The sequence below is a fragment of the Aethalodelphis obliquidens genome, unplaced genomic scaffold (assembly GCF_003676395.1).
Source record: "Aethalodelphis obliquidens isolate GAN/ISIS:26980383/991018 unplaced genomic scaffold, ASM367639v1 scaffold3, whole genome shotgun sequence".
Lineage (NCBI taxonomy): Eukaryota > Metazoa > Chordata > Mammalia > Artiodactyla > Delphinidae > Aethalodelphis > Aethalodelphis obliquidens.
Window position 1 is genome coordinate 57,753,481 of NW_020837947.1, and position 11,566 is coordinate 57,765,046.

Below are 11,566 nucleotides of genomic sequence, written 5' to 3' on the forward strand. Positions count from 1 at the left end.
TTATTACTGCCAAGGGTGCTCTATAGAGCTGAGCAGAAAGCTGTAATGTCAGGAGAGGTTTGTGGTTTGTAAGAGAGCTCAGGACATTTAAAAGTTTTTTTAAGGATACGAAGTTAAGTGACAGCAAGGATAAAGTCTTAACACTCAACTCATAATTTGCTTCTATATAGAATGTTGAATTGAAATCTAAACTAGGTGAGAAGGTCAAAAGAGAGCATTTCAGTATTTTTTAACAACTAAAGACTAACAAGCAAACTATTTGAACATTATTTTTGTATCAGTTATGCACCGGGTGCTATGCTAGACTCTTGGGAAACAAAGACGAATAAAAATGGTGTTTACTTTTAGGAAGCTTATAATATAGCAGAGCTCACGTTTCTAGGCTCAAACAATATCCTTGTATGTGAAGAATTTCCCATGTGATCTTGGAACTCTGATTGTAATCTTTCAGAAATGAGGAGGCCAGGAAAAATGTCAGAAGATGGAGATAGGAAATCATCCCTGTTTCCGAAAGGGGATGGAGAAAGTAGATTCTCATAATTAAATAAAACACTAGAATGAATTATTGAATAGATGGCTGGTTTTCTTGAAGGACTATTATTGGTTCATTGTGAATAAATCATACCAAAAAGGACTGGAGTCATCCCTCGGTATCCACTGGGAATTGGTTCCAGGACCTGCCGCTGATACCAAAATGCTCAGATGCTCAAGTCCCATAGTTGACCCTTTGTATCTGCGGGTTCCACGTCATTGCATTCAACCAACCTCGGGTCACGTATGTATATAGTGTATTTATTGAAAAAAATCCGCGTATAAGTGGACCTGCAGCAGTTAAAACTCAGTGTTGTTCAAGGATCAACTGTACTGTGTTTTCGTGACTTGCTGGTCCTACTAACTGGATAGACGATCCCTTGATTTCTTCAAATCACTGGAGACTCTCTCTCTCTCATGATATGCTTGTGCAAGATGGCTGGTTTTTACAGGGGGCTTCGTGGGTGCATATGGTGTCACCAAGGTTTCTTGAGAGGTCTGGTTGGGGGGTGGGGAGAGCGAGCCCTTGATGGATGGATCTTTCCACCCTTTCTTCACCTAGAGCAGCTCCTCTGTTATCTGTTTATGTATTGGGAATCTCTTTCATTTTGTTTGATAGAGAACTTCTCCTACCAAAGAAAAAAGTTTGAAAGCCCCTGGATTAATTGGTGGTGGGTGCATGCTTGGTTGAGTATCTGTAACCTCCACAGTACGCATTAATGGACTGATATCACCTGAATCTCCAGGGACACTGCTCTTGACTTTTCTCAAAGACCTGTTGACAACTTCAAAGACAAGCTTAATGGTTTTTGAATGACTCCACGTGGAAGGATAGCTAAAAATTGGACAGAAAAATCGGGAATCAAAGCTGTCAACCTTAAGAAGAAGAAACCTAATAGGAATAAATGTCAAATTCTGTACTTAGGTCCCCAAATTGAATTGCACAGGGTGGGGAGAGGCATATGAAAAAAGATTTAAGGATTTTAGTTGACTTCGATCTCAGTATGTCACCAGCCTGATGGGCTTCCAGAGGTGCTAATAAAAACCTAGCCTGTTTAAACAAAGCATAATGTCTCGGCTTAAAAGTTGTTTCCGGGGCTTCCCTGGTGGCGCAGTGGTTGAGAGTCCACCTGCTGATGCAGGGGACGTGGGTTCGTGCCCCGGTCTGGGAGGATCCCACGTGCCGCGGAGCGGCTGGGCCCGTGAGCCATGGCCACTGAGGCTGTGCTCCGCAACGGGAGAGGCCACAGCAGTTAGAGGCCCGCGTACTGCAAAAAAAAAAAAATAAGTTGTTTCCTCAAGGAAGCCTTTCTGGAACTTTCTCCCAGAGTGTGTCAGGCAAACCTGTTCCATGCTCCCAGGCCCCTGGTACTTTCTTCCCCAGAGCACTTCCTGTACCTTCTCTGCATGGTAGGCTTGACTGTCTCCTCAGCTGGACTGGGCACCAGGCCTGGTGGGTTGGTTTCTGCCTCTAGGGCCTGAACAAACGCCTGGCACACGTTAGGCTTTCAGCAAGTGTTTGTTGAACAAAGGATGCAATTGTCAGTTCTGGGAGCCATCTTTTAAATGGAATGTGGCCAAACTAGGGTGTATTCAGAGAAGGGTAGTTAAGAAGGTGGTTAGTCTCAAAAAATTTTCCTATGAGGAATTTGAATATACTGGGCATGGATAATGTGGAAAAGTGCAGCTATAAGGGTCATAAACTAGCTTTTTTCAAGTGTTGAAAGTGGGTAGTGACTTAGGCATTGTTGCAGGTGATGGGCGTGTTTGGGCAGAGGAAAGGAGGACAGAGGGGGACTGGGGTATGTATGAGGTTAAATAACAGATTGCAACTCAGGGTAAGACAGCACTGTAGAGCAGACCCATCTAAAGTTGGGAGGGCTTGTCTTATGATGTGGTCGGAGCTGCTGTTTTTTGGAGTCACCCCCTGAGGGTGAGAACCACTATCAGGATAGCTGAGGAGTCTTTTTACAGGCAATAAGATGTTTAAGTAGAAATGGTCTCTGGGGGTCCTTTCAGTTCTGATGATTTGGTGATTTTATATTCATTCTCTAGAGAGAAGAGCAGAGACAGTTTTCCAAGTTATAAAACATATAAAATATGTTTGTCATTTACTGTAGGGCGGGTGTGGGTGCTGGAAGGAGGACAGGTGGGTAAAGAGCCATGGAAGGGGCCACATGAGGGAACTGTCTTGGTTAGGGTGACCCTGGGTGGGTCTGTCTTCATGGTTCTTAGCCCAGTCCTTCCTTCTTTCCGTGTCACAAACCTATTACGCAGACTGCAGGGGTTTTTTGTGTGTGTGGATAAATTTTAGACACTGTTTTTAACAGCATCCTGAAGATGTTGTAGTCTTACAGCACCCCTGAGAGATAGTTATTTCACAGAAGGGAAAGCCAAATGAGGGTCAGAGAGACGAGGGAACCGGTCTCGGGCTGTGCAGCTAATGACAACGCGTTTCTTTTGCTGCAGGACAACTTCTGTATATTTGCATTGGTGGTTTGTTAAAATACCTGCAAGAATAGTAATAATTTGGCCTGGAAACCATAAATTCTATTTTTACCTGTATTGATTGGGTCCCCGTGAGTGCTTAAGCTTTTTACAACTTCATATCGGAATCCGATGCTAACTGAAGTGAACTGATCTACTCTGAAAGATCCTTACATATTATTCAGTAACTCTAAATTGCTTGCAGTTGCTAATGGAGAGGACCATTAGATCAGATGCTCAGAGAGCAGCAGCTCTTCTCTTCAGGCATCGCATCCATTCCAGACTTCCAGAAAGAGGGAGCAATGGAGGCCTGGGGGCCTGGCCATCTTAAAGAACCAGGGATTGGGAAGGGTCAAGCCCTGCTCATCGTAAAGTGTTTGCAGGACTTCCCTGGCGGTCCAGTAGTTATGGCTCCGCGCTTCCATTGCAGGGGGCACGGGTTCCATCCCTGGTCTGGGAGCTAAGATCCCACATGCCCTGCGGTGCAGCCAAAAATAAATAAATGAATAAATAAATAAAGTGTTTGCATCGTTATGGGGAAGAGGCAGTTGTGGCTCATTTCTTTTCCAGGTTCACTGTTGCTATCTCAGTTGGTAAAAATATGTTGATTATTCACGAAAACAAAAAGAAGTTACTTCTAGCAGATTAAAATGAAATGCTAATCAGTGCTGAGTTCTTGGAAATCTTTGTGGCTTATTTAGCAACACAAATTGGTTGATGTAATTCTGACAGAAGCAGTCTGTTTTTTGCTTTATCCTGGGGGTGTTCCAGCTGTTTCTTCCCTGAGAAAAGTGACTTTGTGTTTAAATTTTCAGGGTTCCAATTCCTGAATGATTAAAACAAAAGAAAAAAAGAGGAAAAAGATTCACAAGATAGTGCCATGTAGACAATAGATTCTTAAATCTTATGTACGTATGTATGTGTTAGGGATGAGCACAGAATGAGAAAGCTCAGTGCTTTTCCTGGGTCACCAGATATGGAAACCCTCTGCATTTGTGTCGTGGGATTGGGGAACTTTCCCTTTCCACTCCTCTCTAGTTCTTGTGGCTGGACTAACACACAAGACAGATTAACAGGAGAAAAAGAAATTTTCATTTGCGAACATGCAGGTCTCATAGAAATGGTACCTAAGAAGTGGCCAAGGAAGGGAGGTTTTATATTTTTTAGACAAAGAAACAATCTGCGAGGAATTGACAGGACAAAGAAACTTGGGTTTTGGGTGCTCAATTAGTGAAGAATCTAAGCAGGGTTTGGGCTTGGGGTAGTCAATTAAAGACATAATGAGGTTTGTTTATACAGGCTTCTCAGCCCTGAATTCCCTGTCTCCGAGTGGTAAGGGTGTCCTTCTACTTCCAGAGGCAGGGAGTGCACCTTCCACATGGGAGATTGGTTTCCTGGTTTCAGGAAGACAGAGAGGAGGGTCAGAGTGTCCATCTTGCATTGGCCATTTCTTAAGTGACTTTAATTCAAAATAATCAATATGCCACTGTGACATATTTTGAGTGGCCTGCCCTGAGTCCCAACAGTGTTCTTTTGGGCTGATTTGACTGAATTTGACAAAATTCATTGACTAGACTGCCTAACTCGGGAGGAATTATAATTAAATGGTGACTTGATGTATCCTAGTACATTAAGTCAGTTGCTTGGTCCTTGCTGAACCAATCAACATATCTTAGCCCACCTCACTCCCACACTTGAGCATTGATGCCTCCAGACCTCAGGCTTCTTCCTTCTTCCCCTTCCCCCCACCCTATTATTTCATTTGCTCCTTCCCAAATTTACTTCCCTCCCACTCAGCCTAGCCTGAGATCCGTCAGGGAAGCTGCTATCTCCCCAGGGTCCTCCATCCCTCAGCCCAGCCCTCGTGGTCTGCATCCAGCAGTGCTCCGGGCAGCTGGGAGGCCTCCCTCTCCTCGCTGCACTCAGTTCCATCCCCTCCACCCCTTCCCCTCAAGTTATCTCTTCCCTCTTTCAACCCTTCTTTCTTTTTTTTTTTAATAATATGTTTTATTTTTAATTTTTTTTTACATCTTTATTGGAGTATAATTGCTTTACAGTGGTGTGTTAGTTTCTGCTTTATAACAAAGTGAATCAGTTATACATATACATATGTTCCCATATCTCTTCCCTCTTGCGTCTCCCTCCCTCCCACCCTCCCTATCCCACCCTTCCAGGCGGTCACAAAGCACCGAGCTGATCTCCCTCAACCCTTATTTCTTTACAGCCTCCTTCTACTTACCATATAAGTCTTCCCTGTCTAAAAAAGATACCACTCCATACCTCATTATTTTGTAATAACCTATAAGCGAAAATAATCTGAAAAAGAATATATATAACTGAATCACTTTCCTGTACACCTGAAACTAACACAACATTGTAAATCAATTATACTTCAATTTAAAAAAGTTAAAAAAAATACCACTCCACTTCTGTCCTGTCTCTTGCCTTCCCTTCACACAGAAGCTTTTTATGAAATGAATCAGTAGTCATTCTCTTCACTTATCTCCCATTTACATTATGAACCACTGTATCCTGACCCCTGGCCCCCAACCCACCTGTCTGCAGAGCGCTCTTGAAAGGGTAAATAACACCCTGCCTTATTGCCAGATCTTATTAAAGCCAGATCTTATTGCCTGCCTTCTTAAAAGACTTATTTTTCTTTTGGCCTTTTAGTTATTAATTATTATTATTTTTCAAGAGCCAAGTTTTTTTATTTGTTCATTTCTTTTTTTTTTTTTTTTTTTTTTTTTTTTGCGGTACGCGGGCCTCTCACTGTTGTGGCCTCTCCCGTTGCGGAGCACAGGCTCCGGACGCGCAGGCTCAGTGGTCATGGCTCACGGGCCCAGCCACTCCGCGGCATGTGGGATCCTCCCGGACCGGGGCACGAACCCACGTCCCCTGCATCGGCAGGCGGACTCTCAAGACTGCGCCACCAGGGAAGCCCTATTCGTTCATTTCTTGCATTTGAAGTAGTTCTCAGTGACATCCTCGGCCTGACTGAGACTCTTTGCCTTAGTCCTTGGCCACCACGCAACTGCAGCAACCACTTTACGGAGCTTCCCTCTCTTGTCAGTTTTACAGAGGCCCCCTCATTCCCCTAGTTTCTTGTTGTCATCAACTTGAATTAGGTTGATTTGGCGTTCAGCAAAAACAGCCTCCACCGGCTTGACCCACACAAGCTCATCACACGAAGATGGACGCGAGCACACAACGATGGGCTTGGCGCTGGTCTAAGGCTTTGGCAGCTTCCCGAATTCCACGTGCGAGGCCATCGGTGGGTGAGGGTGGTCTTCGGTACCTCCTGTAAAGTGTTCTTAATGTCTGTTACGCCTTCCAGCAGCAAATCAATGCCTTCCTCAGCCATGGCTGTGGGTTACAGGTGGAGCTGAAACTGGAATACACCTGCCAGCTTGGTGGCAGCAGGGAAAGAGAAACTTTTCTTTATTTTAGTTTTTAATTTTGGATTTTTAGAAGTAGGAAACTTTTACCTGAAGGAGAGGCTTTGAGGAGTCTCTTCCCTGCTGTAAGGCTGATGGAAATGACATTTCTTGGGTGTGTTGAAGTACAGAGGATTCAGGCTTCCTCTTCCCCCGGAGGCTTCATCCTCCATTTCAACTCTACAGATTTCTGGGCATGAGATGAAGAGGCATTAGTCTCCTGCTGTTTCAGGTGTCGCCGGATTGTTGGCTGGGGGGTGTGTGTGTGTGTGTGACCTTCTAACACATGCAGGTGCATACTTTTCATGTATTAAGTCATTTACTACTCACAGTGATCCTGTCCGTGGGGAAACTTAGGCACAAAGAGGAAACTTGTCTGGGAACACCCAGCTATCATGGATTTGAACGGAAGTAGTCTAGGAGAAGCCAGAAATCATTGCCGAACACTTTTTAGCCTTTATCTTCCTCATTGGCTCTCTCTGACCCTTTTTCCCTGCTCCCCTTTTTAGGTTCCTCAAATGTTGATTGGTCTCAGAAGTCAAGCCCCCCACCCTCTATTCATCTCCTGAATCCAGCTGTTTTCTGTATCTTCACTTAGACGTCCCACAACCACGTGAGATTCAGCACATCCCCAAACAGAAAACCCCTCACCCTCCCACCGAACCAGCATCCCCTCCTGTGGCCTCTCTCTGTGAATGGCACTGTCCTCCATTCAGTTTTTCAAGTTGGGTGCCAAAAGTCCTTCTAGATTGCTCCTTCTCTGTTGTCTTCCACCTGGCTTTCAAAGCCCTAGACTGCCTGGGCCCTGCCTTCTTTCCAATCTCATTTCTTAACCCTCACCCCTTGCCCACTGTGTGCCAGCCATCCTTGTCTTCTCTCCGCTTCACAAACACACCAAGCTTATGCTGACCCTGGGGCACTTGTCTTAGCTGTTTCCCTTGCCTGGAATTCCCAGTCTCCAGATCTGTGCATCGGTAGATCCTTCTCGACATTCTTGTCTCTGGGTAAATTTCAGCTCCACAGAGAGGCCTTCCCTGACCACCCAGTCTAACACAGCTGTCAGTCACCCTCTATCACATCACCTTACTTTAATTCTCTACATTGCACTTATCACTGGCTGATGCTTTCTTATTTATTGATTGATCTGTTTATCATCTCTCCATGGGATGTAAACTCCATGAGAGCAGTGACCTTGTCTGTTCTGTTAGTCCCAGGATCCCAGCACCCAGAGCTGTGTCTTGCATATAGTCAAAATAATATTGATAAGAGCTGACATTTGTGAGCATTTCCAGTGTGCTTAGGCAGATAGTAGTACAATATATAATACCCTCATGTGGTAATATGTACTTTCATAATAATATACAGTGTGTATATTGATTATATAACATACAATATAATACATATATATTACACATATGATATATGTATACTATGTAATATAAAATACCTACTATATACAATATATATCATATGTACATTATATGTGTGTGTGTATGTATATCCTCATGGTAATATAATAACAATACCTATCCTCACATGGTTTGGTGAGAATTAAATGAGGCAGTATTAGTAACATCTTATTATGATTATGATTGTCATTAGTATTATTATGCCTGGTTTGTAAATGAGCAAACTGCGGTACATAGTGGTTAACTACCTTCACAAGATCGCGTGGCTGAGACATGGTGGGGTCAGGCTTGGACCCAGGAGTCTGGCTGTAGAGCCAGATGCTCAGTAAGCTCGCTGGGACCTCACCGAACACCTTAACCCCTTAGCTCCTTTCTGCCCCACAGCCATAGGAGGAGCGCCCAATGTCTGTTGCCTGCATTTTGCCACAGATTCTTAGCTGATGTCCCAACCTCCAGGTCTGCTTTTGAATTCTACTAGCGTGGTCAATCTAAAATGTAAATCAGAACTGTTAGGCTCCCAGGTCTCGTAGACTAAAATCCAAACTCCTTTTCTTCATAAGCTGAATTCTCTTCACATCTCTGCCCGTATTTCCTACTTCTTCCCCATGTGCACCTTTATTCCCAATGCACCAAATTACCCTTGGGTCCCTGAACACACTGTGCTGTTCTGCAGCTTCCTGCAAAACAGAGGCTGTTTCCCTTGCCTTGCTTAATTTGACAGATTCTCAGAGCTTGTTTCTTAGAAACTTTCTTAGTGTTCTCCCTAACCTCCTCCAACCCCATGGGGCTGCCTACGTTGGGTGTTCTCTTCTCTCCTGTTTCACTTTGTGCACAGTTCGATCAAGGAAGTACTATATTGTACTCTTCTGGGCTCCTGCTGTGCTCCCCTACCCCCCAACCTCCAGCCTTCCCTCAACCTTTCCTGTGGACGTTATCATTTTGACTGGCTTCCCTCCACCCCTGGCACCTAAGAGAAGGCCTGGTAAATATTAGGCACTCAGTAACTATTTGCTGAATGAATACTAACTTCCTAAAGGAATTTGAGGCAATCCTATATAAGACAGAGCATTATAATATATTCAACATTAATACAAACATTTCAGAAACCAACTAGAAAAAAATTATGTTCTTGGAATGAGTTTATTCCTGGAATTGGGCACAATTTAACTTTGAGGTTTTTGGCTACCAAGATAAAAAGGGAGGTGTGTGGGGGCAGTTTCATCTTCATTTTCTAGGGAGAGGAAAAGGTTCTTCCACTGAGACAAGTTTTTTCGTGGTCCTGAATTCTAGGAAGAGATTCTTCCACGGAAAGGAGATTGGATTTCCTTAAGGACAGTATTTTTGAACGTAAACATTTGTAAAAAATTTTTCTTAATAAAAGCTCAAGGTTTAACGTTGAATTGCAGCTCCAAAGGCATTTGTTTGGGGTCCTACTTTAATACAGTGCCTGTATTGTTTTTGTGTTTGTTTTTTTTTTTTTTTTTTTTTGCGGTACGCGGGCCTCTCACTGCCGTGGCCTCTCCCGTTGCGGAGCACAGGCTCCGGACGCGCAGGCCCAGCGGCCATGGCTCACGGGCCCAGCCGCTCCGCGGCATGTGGGATCTTCCTGAACCGGGGCACGAACCCGCATCCCCTGAATCGGCAGGCGGACTCTCAACCACTGCGCTACCCGGAAAGCCCAACAGTGCCTGTATTTTTTATTTGGATATATTTATTATAGGGGTGGAGCTTAGAGAGCCTAGAGATTTTGGTAACTTACCCAACAACCATAGCCCAGGCACCTCTTATCAATAGATCCCCTTTCCAATGTAAGTTATTGTTTGGGAGGGGAAGTGTGTGGGTTTAGGGCAAGCTTTGGCAAGTCCTGAATCAGCTATTTTACATTTGGGTCTTTGGTGACTACCAGGGGTTTAACTTTTCCATGTTGTTCATTGAAGAGATTGCTTGCCTTAGACACCAGGCGGTCGGTCCACCTTTGGAGGATCTCTCGTCAGAACTTAAGGGCCTGCACAACTACTGAGCCCGCGTGCCACAACTACTGAAGCCCGCGTGCTTAGAGCCCGTGCTCCGCAACAAGAGAAGCCACCACAGTGAGGAGCCCATGCACCACAACAAAGAGTAGCCCCTGCTCGCCACAACTAGAGAAAGCCCGCATGCAGCAACGAAGACCCAACACAGCCAAAAAAAAAAAAGAAAAAAAAAATTAATTAAAAAATGAAAAAAAAAAAGAACTTAAGGGCCTGGCTTGTGCTGCCTGGTTCGAAGGCCATCTTGCCTTCATGAAACAGTGAGCTCCAGCAGTGTGGGGCAGGGCCACTGTAGTTCTTCACAAACTATTAGCTCAAGCACCTATATAAGCCCCAGCTGGGCCTCAGAGTTGTACATCCTAGAGTTCTGTGCCATCAAGTATCGGGAGGGATAATTTTGTTCTAAAAGATTTAAGGACAAAGTATTATAAAATAGTCTGCATTCACTGAAAAATATATTTACTGAGCACCTGTTGGGCGCCGGGCACTGGTGGGTACCGGGGGATACAGTCTTAGTGCCCAGGTAGAGCTCACCGTCTAGTATGATTTCTGTCTTCACTGATTTTACAATCTAGACAGAATCATAAGAGAACCATTCTGATGAGACTGTCAGGGCATCCATGTACCAAATCAACTCCTAGGTAGCTGAGTTCGTTCACCTGTTAGATGAGGATGATTTAGGATTGTCCATTTAAACATTGGAGGGTGTCTGCCAAATGTTATCATTTGAGATTTAGCATAGTCGATACAGTCTCTTCCCTTGGCCCCTTGTCAGTGAACAAGATCAGGTATTTTTTTGTTTTGTTTTTTCATTATGAAAATTTTCAAACACACAGAAAAGTAGAATAGTAGTCCAATGAACAGCTTTATAACCATCACCTCTATTCAATAGTTGTTAACATTTTGTCATATTTGCCTCAACTATTTTTTTTCTTGATGTGGATGTGTTTTAAAATTAGTTACAGATATCATGACATTTAACCTCCAAACACTTTTGAATGTAGCACTGATATTTTTGTCATGTGGCCAGCAGCCTCCAAGGTGGCCCCCAGTGATCCCTGCCTCCTGGGATTCATGCTCTTGGGTAATCCCCTCCCATTGAGTGTAGGCTGGACTTATTGATTCGCTTCTAAGAAATAGAATATGGCAGAAGCAGTGGGATGTCCCTTCCAAGATTAGGTTATAAAAAGATTGTAGCTTATATCTTGGGCATCCCCTCTCTCCTGTTCTTGATCTTTCACTTGCTCTGATGCAAGCCAGCACGGTTGTGAGCTGCTCTATGGAGAGGTCCACGTGACAAGGAACTCATCTCTGGCCAGGAGCCAGCAAGGACCTGAGGCCTGTTAACCATGTAAATGAGTTTGGAAACATCCTCCCCTAGTCAAGGCTTGAGATAACTGCAACCTGGCTGACATCTTTTTTTTTAATATTTGGGATTTTATTTTATTTTTTTAATTAAAAAAAATTGAAGTGGGCTTCCCTGGTGGTTTAGTGGTTGAGAGTCCGCCTGCCGATGCAGGGGACACGGGTTCGTGCCCTGGTCCGGGAAGATCCCATATGCCGCGGAGCAGCTAGGCCCGTGAGCCATGGCCGCTGAGCCTGCATGTCCGGAGCCTGTGCTCTGCAAAAGGAGAGGCCACAACAGTGAGAGGCCCACGTACCGCCAAAAAAAAAA

General features: G+C 44.4%; 1 protein-coding gene and 1 pseudogene across 4 annotated transcripts in view; one reads left to right on the forward strand and one right to left on the reverse strand.

The window, feature by feature from the left end:
* FAXC (failed axon connections homolog, metaxin like GST domain containing) overlaps positions 1–11,566 on the forward strand; it is an 86,948-nt gene that overhangs the window by 48,246 nt on the left and 27,136 nt on the right. The gene's annotated exons all lie outside the window — the stretch shown is intronic.
* LOC113611299 (40S ribosomal protein S12 pseudogene) lies at positions 5,882–7,869 on the reverse strand (annotated as a pseudogene).